We start from the raw sequence: 10,388 nt of genomic DNA, 5'->3' as shown, positions 1-10,388 counted from the left end.
AACGGCATTATAACATCCGCACACCTGGACTCCATACCCTTCCTAATAACACCCAACATTCTATTCACTTTCCTAGCCGCAGCAGCACACTGAGCAGAAGGTTTCAGCGTATCATCGACGACGACACCCAGATCCCTTTCTTGATCCGTAACTCCTAACGCGGAACCTTGCAAGACGTAGCTATAATTCGGGTTCCTCTTACCCACATGCATCACTTTGCACTTGTCAACATTGAACTTCATCTGCCACTTGCACGCCCATTCTCCCAGTCTCGCAAGGTCCTCCTGTAATCGTTCACATTCCTCCTGCGACTTGACGACCCTGAATAATTTTGTGTCATCGGCGAATTTAATTACCTCACTAGTTATTCCCATCTCTAGGTCATTTATAAATACATTAAAAAGCAACGGACCCAGCACAGACCCCTGCGGGACCCCACTAACTACCCTCCTCCACTGAGAATACTGGCCACGCAATCCTACTCTCTGCTTCCTATCTTTCAACCAGTTCTTAATCCATAATAATACCCTACCTCCGATTCCATGACTCTGCAATTTCTTCAGGAGTCTTTCGTGTGGCACTTTGTCAAACGCCTTCTGAAAATCCAGATATACAATATCAACCGGCTCCCCATTGTCCACATGTTTGCTTACCCCCTCAAAAAAATGCATTAGATTGGTGAGGCAAGACTTCCCTTCACTAAATCCGTGCTGACTTTGTCTCATCAGTCCATGTTTTTGTATATGCTCTGCAATTTTATTCTTAATAATAGCCTCCACCATCTTGCCCGGCACCGACGTCAGACTCACCGGTCTATAATTTCCCGGATCTCCTCTGGAACCCTTCTTAAAAATCGGAGTAACATTGGCTACCCTCCAGTCTTCCGGTACTACACTCGATTTTAGGGACAGATTGCATATTTCTAACAGTAGCTCCGCAAGTTCATTTTTTAGTTCTATTAATACTCTGGGATGAATACCATCAGGTCCCGGTGATTTACTACTCTTCAGCTTGCTGAACTGACCCATTACATCCTCCAAGGTTACAGAGAATTTGTTTAGTTTCTCCGACTCCCCCGCTTCAAATATTCTTTCCGGCACCGGTGTCCCCCCCAAATCCTCCTCGGTGAAGACCGAAGCAAAGAATTCATTTAATTTCTCCGCTACGGCTTTGTCCTCCTTGATCGCCCCTTTAACACCATTTTCGTCCAGCGGCCCAACCGACTCTTTGGCCGGTTTCCTGCTTTTAATGTATCTAAAAAAATTTTTACTATGTATTTTTGCTTCCAACGCTAATTTCTTCTCAAAGTCCTTTTTTGCCCTCCTTATCTCCGCTTTGCATTTGGCTTGGCATTCCTTATGATCTATCCTGTTACTTTCAGTTGGTTCTCTTCTCCACTTTCTGAAGGATTGTTTTTTGGCTCTAATGATTTCCTTTATCTTACTGTTTAGCCACGCCGGCTGACGTTTAGTCTTTTTTCCCTTTTTTCTAATACGTGGAATATATTTGTCCTGAACCTCCAGGATGGTGTTTTTAAACAGCATCCACGCCTGATGCAAGTTTTTTACTCTGCGAGCTGCTCCTTTCAGTCTTTTTTTCACCATTTTTCTCATTTTGTCGTAATCACCTTTTCTATAGTTAAACGCTAGCGTACTTGATTTCCTAGTTTCACTTCCTTCAATGCCAATATCAAAACCGATCATATTATGATCACTGTTATCAAGCGGCCCTCGTATCGTTACCCCCTGTACTAGATCATGAGCACCACTAAGGACTAAGTCTAGTTTTTTCCTTCTCTTGTCGGCTCCTGAACTAGCTGTTCCATGAAGCTGTCCTTGATTTCATCAAGAAATCCTATGTCCCTTGCGTGTACAGATGTTACATTAGCCCAGTCTATATGCGGGTAATTGAAATCCCCCATTATTATTGTGTTGCCCAGTTTGTTTGCGTCCCTGATTTCCTTTAACATTTCCGCATCCGTCTGTTCGTCCTGGCCAGGCGGACGGTAGTACACTCCTATCACTATCCTTTTCCCCTTTGCACATGGAATTTCAATCCACAGTGATTCCAAGGAGTGTTTTGTTTCCTGCAGAATTTTCAATCTATTTGATTCAAGGCTCTCGTTAATATACAATGCTACCCCTCCACCAATCCGATTCACCCTATCACTACGATATAATTTGTACCCCGGTATGACAGTGTCCCACTGGTTATCCTCCTTCCACCATGTATACTTTCATTTAGTGATTACCTTAACTTAGTATACATAGGATGTACTAAAGCTCTTTTTCAAAGACTCCAGCAGGCTCATTTTTAAATGAGAAAAACATCCAAAAAGTGACATAAGTCTGTATTTGGACGTTTTTCTCACAAAAACATCCAAATCAGTATTTTTGAAACCTCTTTTTAGATGTTTTTTTCTGAAGTCCGTCAGAAGTCTGTCCAAATCTCAAGGGGGCGTTTCAGGGGCATGTTCAGGGCAGGACTTGGGCATTCCTAAGGCATTTTTCAGCCATAGTGGAACAAAACAAAAATGTCCAGGACTAAAACTTAGATGTTTTGAGCTAAACCTGTTTTTACAACAAATAGCTGCAGTGGGAATTGAACCCAGTACTCTAGGATCAAAGGCCACTGCACTAATCCCTAGGCTACTCCTGCACTCCACACAAACAGCTGCCCTTACTCCCCCAGTGGTCACTAACCCCATCCCACCCCAAATAAAACGTGATTAAAAATATTACTTGCCCACCTTTGATGTTATATTCAGGTCCATTAGACTAGCATGCAGGTCCCTGGAGTGATCTAGTAGAGGTGTAGTGCACTGCAGACAGGTGGACCCAGGCTTCTACCTCCCCCTACTTGTTACACTTGTAGAGGAAAATGTGAGTCCTCCAAAAACCACTGTACCCACATATTGATGCCCCTTTCACCTGTAAAGGCTATGGTAGTGGTGTACAGTTGGGGGCAGTGGGTTTTGGCAGGCTCAGCAGACAAGGGAGCAAAGGTGAGATGTGTACCTGGGAGCATTTTATAAAGTTCACTGCAGTGCCTCCTAGGATGCCCTATTGCTTTCCTGGGATGTCACTTTTCCACTATTCTACCTGATGCCAAGCTTTCTATTTTTTTTTTTTTTTATAACATCAGAGCCTTGGGTCTATTGTTTATCAGTGGATGTGGGCTTTGAATTCAGATCTGTAGATAAAAAGGAGGTCTCATTACATATATCTAAATACCAGAGTGCTATTTTTCCATACTTCATAGCAAGAGTGTACATCCCCTAGTTACCTGTCCCAATACAACTGAAGCTCCTCTGTGCATGTAAATGGTTTCATCCCTGTGTGAATTCTCTGATGCCGTTTGAGGCTTTCTTTCCACCAAAGCTTTTACCACACACAGAACATGTAAATGGTTTTATTCTGACCAAAGCTTTTACCACACTCTATACATGCAAATGGTTTCTCTTCTGTGTGGACTCTGTGATGCACTTTGAGATTTACATTACAACCAAAGTTTTTACCACACTTAGAACATGTGAATGGTTTCACTGTATTGTGGATTTTCTTGTGTATTTTGTACATTTTGCATTTGGACGTTTTTTTTGTTTGAAAATGGACCTAAAAAATAAAACGTCCAAATCACAAAATGTTTTTTCCAAACAGCATTTTCAAAAGGAAAAGATAGACTATTTTTTTTGTAGAAAATGACCTTCTTTCCTGTTTTGATTTTGGACGTTTTACAAGAATGTCCAAATTCAGGCTTAGACATATCCAAAAATGCCTCTCGTGCACTTGAATTGCCCAAGGTCACAAGGAGCTGAAGTGGGACTAGAACCCATGCTACCAGGATTAAAGCCCACTGCACTTACCATTAAGCCACTCCTCCTCTATTTTTGACTTTTTGCATTTAGATGTTTTTTGTCTGAAAATGGACCAAAAAATAAACATCCAAATCGCAAAACGTTTTTCCAAACAGTATTTTCAAAAGGAAAAGATAGACCTTTTTTTGTTGAAAATAACTTACTTTTCTGTTCTTTGTAAAACATCCAAATTCAGACTTAGACATATTGAAAATGCCCCTCCAGGTGATATAAAACACTGTAGCTAGATTGATACATGGAGCTAACTGATATGACAGAGTTTCCCCACTGATATAGAAGCTTCATTGGCTTCCTGTTGAGGCCTGTGTTCAACTTAAGCTCTGTTTTTATGTTTAAAATCTTATATGGTATAACGTGACATATTTGATATCCTGATTAATGTCTCTGCTGGCAAAAACTATTATACCTCGTGTAATCAAATGCAACTTTGTTTTCCATCTTTGAAATCAGTCAGTTCTTATTAAAAATGTACATCCTCTATTCGATATCGAGCTCCTTCTATATGGAATTCATAACCTATTTTCATACGATCTGAGAATAATTATTTGCAATTTAGAAAATATCTGAAAACTTTTTTATCTCGACAATTTATACCGCAAAAAGACTTTATAAATCGTTTAAACACGGTTGATAATATGTTTACCAGGGTATTGTCCCTGGAGATTATGCTTTTTGGGATCCACATTGAACTAAGATAGAAAACTGTGGAATAGAAGTCTTTAATGTAATGTAAAGAAGAGTATGCCAAAGATTTGTGCAGAACTACAAGCAAGCAGTCCAGCAGCTGAGCCTTTTCTAAGCTATTTGCCTACTTTTCTGCAAATTGATTTAAGAACCCTTCTTGGCGTTCAGCCTACTTTTATAACATCCTCTTAGGAGGCAATTTCACAACAGGGTGCCTCTGTGAAATGTCCAAAAAGGCATCTATACCATGACTATTTTATAATGGCAAAAAGAACATAAATTTGACCCTGACATTAGTGTAAACACTGTGGTGGGACCATCAGTATTCAGAGTTCATCGAACAAGCTAAATAAAAGCTATTTCCAGAACTCATTCCATAATTCATCGGTCCCCACAGAGTTATTGCTCAAAATAGTTTTATTAGGATAGGTTTTTTTTCATGCTAATAAACAGTAGACAAGAAAGTCTCTTCCACATGCCATTCTTTATAAAATAGTAACGTAACAGGGTATATACAGTTATGCATGTGCACTTATGCCAGCCATAGAGCTAAGTGTTTGTGCTTAAATGCTGGAGACATACATGTAACTTAAGGACTCTTTTACTGAAGGGTGGTACGTGCCAATCCGGAACTACCGCTGGGCTCCTGTGGCTACCACAGGAGCCCAGCGGTATTTCCCACCCCTAGTGCACGCCATAACTGGTGCAGGTATTTTTCAGATTTTTATAGGACCCAAACTTAACGGTGATAATCAGGCAGCGCACGGCACTGCCCGGTTACCACTGGGTTAGCATGGGAGCCCCTGGGTGGCAGTATGGGCTCCCCGCCGAAATGGCTGTGCGGTAAGTGGTTCACTTACCACACGGCTATTCCTTTTCCTCAAAAATGGACAGCTTTTTACTTGTTGTGGTAAAAAGAGGCCTCAGCGTGTGTCCAAAAGACATGCTGATGCGCAGGCCCCTTTTTACCACAGTTTGGGACTTCTAAATTTGATCACATTACACCAGTGTTGAAACAACTTCACTAGTTGCCAGTGAAATATAGAGTACAGCACAAAGTTCTGACTCTTGTTTCACAAGTGGTTCATGGTAGTATGCCATGGTACTTTGATCAGGTCTTTATTTTGTCGTCTTCTGGTAGGTCATTGAGATCTAAATGTCTGGATCTAAGATTGGTGACTTCAGTGCATTATGCTATTACTCAAGCAGCAGCATTCTCAGTTGCAGGAAGGTTATTGTGGAATGCCTTGCCTGGTCAGTTGCATATGATCTCTAGTATACAGCAAATTAAGAATATGTTGAAAACGCAGCTTTTTGTGCTTTCTTTTGATACTGAATATGTGGTTGGGATTTTGTGACAGCAGTATTATTTGTTATTTATTTATTTTATTGCATTTGTATCCCACATCCCCCCACCTATTTGCAGGCTCAATGTAGCTTACATAGATTTGATAACATTGTCATAGCTGGATATCAGATACAGTTAGTTATGTATAGCGATTAAGGAAGAGGAGAGGGAAGAAGGAAGAGAGTTGTTAAGGTAGTTATAGAGGGTTTGCGTTCATAATTGAGTGGACTTAGTGAGGTTATAGGTTTTTGTTGTAGGCCTTGTTGAAGAAGAATGTTTTCAGAGATTTTCGAAACATAGTTGTTTCTTTGATTGCTTTCAGGTCTGTAGGTAATGCATTCCATATCTGCGTGCTCTTGTATGAGAAAGTAGTGGCGTACATCAGCTTGTATTTAAGTCCTTTACAGCTGGGGTAGTGCAGGTTGAGAAATTTGCAGGATGATCTTGTGGCGTTTCTGGGAGGTAGGTCCACGAGGTTTAGCATGTAGATTGGGGCGTTTGCATGAATGATTTTGTGAACAATCGTGCAGATCTTGAACGCAATGCGCTCCTTAAGTGGAAGCCAGTGAAGTTTCTCTCTTAGGGGTTTTGCGCTTTCATATTTGGCTTTTCCAAATATGAGTCTGGCGGCTGTATTCTGTGCAGTTTGGAGTTTTTTGATTGTCTGTTCTTTGCACCCGGCATATAGTGCGTTGCAGTAGTCCAGATGGCTTATTACCATTGATTGTACCAGGGTACGGAAGATGTATCTCGGGAAGAAAGGTTTTACTCTTTTAAGTTTCCACATGGTGTAGAACATCTTTTTCGTCATGTTTTTCACGTGAGTATCAAGAGTGAGGTTTCGATCAATGGTGACTCCGAGCATTTTCAAGTTCTGTGAGACCAGAAGAGAACAGTATGGTGTTATTATGGCGTCGAAGTTTTTTGTGTTATGTTGTGAGGTGAGTACAAGACATTGTGTTTTTTCTGCATTAAGTTTTAGTTGGAATGCATCTGCCCAGGTGTGCATTATTTGGAGGCTTTGGTTGATCTCGTTGGTGATTTCATTTAGATCTTGTTTGAATGGGATGTAAATTGTGACATCATCTGCATAAATGTAGGGGTTGAGGTTTTGATTGGCTAGTAGTTTGGCTCGAGGTATCATCATTAGGTCGAATAATGTTGGTGAGAGAGGGGATCCCTGGGGGACTCCACATTCTGGTATCTATGGTGGTGATCTGTCCCCGTTCGTTATTACTTTGTATGATCTTGTGGTCAAGAATCCTTTGAACCATTTGAGAACAGTGCCTCCTACTCCGAAGTATTCTAGTATATGTATTAGTATTTCATGGTTGACCATGTCAAAGGCACTTGACATGTTGAATTGCAGGAGGAGAATGTTGTTGCCTGTCGCAATTGCTTGTTTGAATGAGTTCATTGCAGATACTAGTACAGTTTCAGTGCTGTGGGTCGTCCGAAATCCTGATTTGGACTCGTGCAGAATTGAGTGTTTATTTAGGTATTCAGTAAGTTGTTTCGTCACTATGCCTTCCATGAGTTTGGTCATGAGTGGAATAGATGCTACTGGTCGGTAATTAGGTCCATTGTGCTTATTTTTAGCATCTTTCAGTAACAGAGTGAGTAGGATGTTTCCTTTGTCTGTGGGAAAGAGTCCATTTTGAAGCCTGCGCTAACCAATTAGCAACAGAACACAACCACGCTCCAGCACTAAAAAAATAAATTTTACTTTTTAGCATATGCGTAGCATGCACTGATCCCAAAACTACCATGGGACACCTGAACCCGCCCTGCATAGGCATTTTTAGTTGTGGTAAGCATACATTAGTGCTTACCTCAGCTTAGTAAAAGGGTCCCTTAGCATTTTCTATAGGGCTTCTTTTACAAAGCCTCACTTTCAATTCCTCCACAGCAAATGAGAAGAAGCCCATAGAAAATGAATAGTCTTCCTCTCATTTAATGTGCAGGAATCACTAGCGTGGCTTTGTTTGAAGAAGCCCTAAGTTTGGTGCACAAGGATGAGTCCTACCCAGATTCTGTCTATGCATTATTTAAGATATGCGCATATTTACAGGTGGAGTTTTGGCATTTTTTGCATAACAAACAGAAATGACAAAGGGGTTCTTTTACAAAGGTGCGCTGAAAAAAGGCTTGCAGTAGTGTAGGCGTGGGTTTTGGGCACGCGCCGATCCATTTTTAGCGTGCCTGTAAAAAAGGCTTTTTTTTTTACTGAAAATGGATATGCAGCAAAATCAAAATTGCCGCGCATCCATTTTGGGTCGGACACCTTACTGCCGGCCATAGACCTAGTGGTAAATAATCTGGGTGGTAATGACCTAAATGCGTCAGATGCCACTTGGCGAGTGTCCGTTACGCGCACCCGAAAATAAATATTATTTTTCAGATGTGCATAGCAGACGTGCGCCAAAATTGAAATTACCTCAAGGGCCACACAGTAACTGGGCGGTAAGTCCAATTTGGCGGATGTTCGGCGCACGTAGGTGCCTATCCTGCTTATTTTCGAATGAGAAGACCAACCATCTTCCGATACAAATTGGGAGATGGCCAGCCATTACTACTACTACTACTATTTAGCATTTCTATAGCGCTACAAAGCGTACGCAGCGCTGCACAAACATAGAAGAAAGACAGTCCCTGCTCAAAGAGCTTACAATCTAATAGACAAAAAAATAAATAAAGTAAGCAAATCAAATCAATTAATGCGAACGGGAAGGAAGAGAGGAGGGTAGGTGGAGGCGAGTGGTTACAAGTGGTTACGAGTCAAAAGCAATGTTAAAGAGGTGGGCTTTCAGTCTAGATTTAAAGGTGGCCAAGGATGGGGCAAGACGTAGGGGCTCAGGAAGTTTATTCCAGGCGTAGGGTGCAGCGAGACAGAAGGCGCGAAGTCTGGAGTTGGCAGTAGTGGAGAAGGGAACAGATAAGAAGGATTTATCCATGGAGCGGAGCGGAGCGGAGCCATCTCCTAAACCCATCCAAATCGGTATAATCAAAAGCCGATTTTAGCCAGCTTCAACTGCTTTCCATTGCGGAGCCAGCGAAAGTTCAAGGGGACGTGTCGGCAGTGTACCAAAGGCGGGACGGGGGCATGGATAAGAGATGGCCGGCTTTGGCCGATAATGGAAAAAAGAAAGCCGGCCGACGAGCATTTGGCCGACTTTACTTGGTCCCTTTTTGCTCAATACCAAGCCTCAAAAAGGTGCCCCAACTGACCAGATGACCACCGGAAGGAATGGGGGATGACCTCCCCTTACTCCCCCAGTGGTCACCAACCCCCTCCCACTCAAAAAAAGAACATTTTTTTGCCAGCCTCTATGCCAACCTCAAATATCATACCCAGCTCCCTGACAGCAGTATGCAGGTCCCTGGAGCAGTTTTTAGTGGGTGCAGTGCACTTCAGGCAGGCGGACACAGGCTCACCCCCCCTACCTGTTACACTTGTGGTGGTAAATGGGAGCCCTCCAAAACCCATCCGAAACCCACTGTACCCACATGTAGGTGCCCCCCTTCATTCCTAAGGGCTATGGTAGCGGTGTAGTGGGGAGTGGGTTTTGAGGGGGGGGTTGGGGGGCTCAGCACCCAAGGTAAGGGAGCTATGCACCTGGGATCAATTTGTGAAGTCCACTGCAGTGCCCTCTAGGGTGCCCTGTTGGTGTCCTGGCATGTCAGGGGGACCAGTGCACTACAAATGCTGGCTCCTCCCACGACCAAGTGCCTTGGATTTGGTCGGGTTTGAGATGGCCGCCATGAGTATCCATTATCGGGGAAAACCAATGGCGGCTATCTCTAACGCCGGTGATCTCTAAGGCCAGCCCAAATGTTAAGATTTGGCTGGCCCCGACCGTATTATCGAAACGACAGATGGCCGGCCATCTTTTTCGATAATACGGTTGGAGACGTCCATCTCCCAATTTGTGTCGAAAGATGGGCGCCCTTTTCTTTCGAAAATAAGCCCGATAGCCACCAAGAGGGGGGCAGGGGAGGCAAAATTCCCCATGTCTGGGCCTCCAGGGGGTCCCGGCGCAGGGATCTCTCTCTTTCTTCTGCTTCTGACAGGACTGGGTGATCGGGTCCTGACAGGAGCAGGACAGAGAAAACTCTGACACCGAGCCCCCCATGCATTGCCTGCCTAGCAGCTGCTGGGCCCTCAGGCCATTCATGTTCAGTTTTGAAACTGACCATGTGCGACCTGAGGAAAGCAGTCACAGGGGCAGGCAATGCTGGGCAGAAAAAGGAGCCGCGATGCCTGCAGCTGGTGGGGTTAGCCAAGGTACTGTGGGCGGGAGGGAGGGGGGTGGCGGTGGTAATTATGATGACGATTTGGGGGGCGGCAGCAGCGATGAAGATTCTGCCCTGGGCCCGGTGGCGGCCCTGCCCCAGGCCCAGCTCAGTCTCTCGGCAGCCCTGCTGTGAGATGATGGCTAAGGGTCAAGTGGCCATTCCAGATCCAAACTAGGAATATAG

Source organism: Microcaecilia unicolor, chromosome 2 (assembly GCF_901765095.1).
Source record: "Microcaecilia unicolor chromosome 2, aMicUni1.1, whole genome shotgun sequence".
NCBI classification, from domain to species: Eukaryota; Metazoa; Chordata; class Amphibia; order Gymnophiona; family Siphonopidae; genus Microcaecilia; species Microcaecilia unicolor.
Note: the sequence above shows the minus strand (reverse complement) of the source record.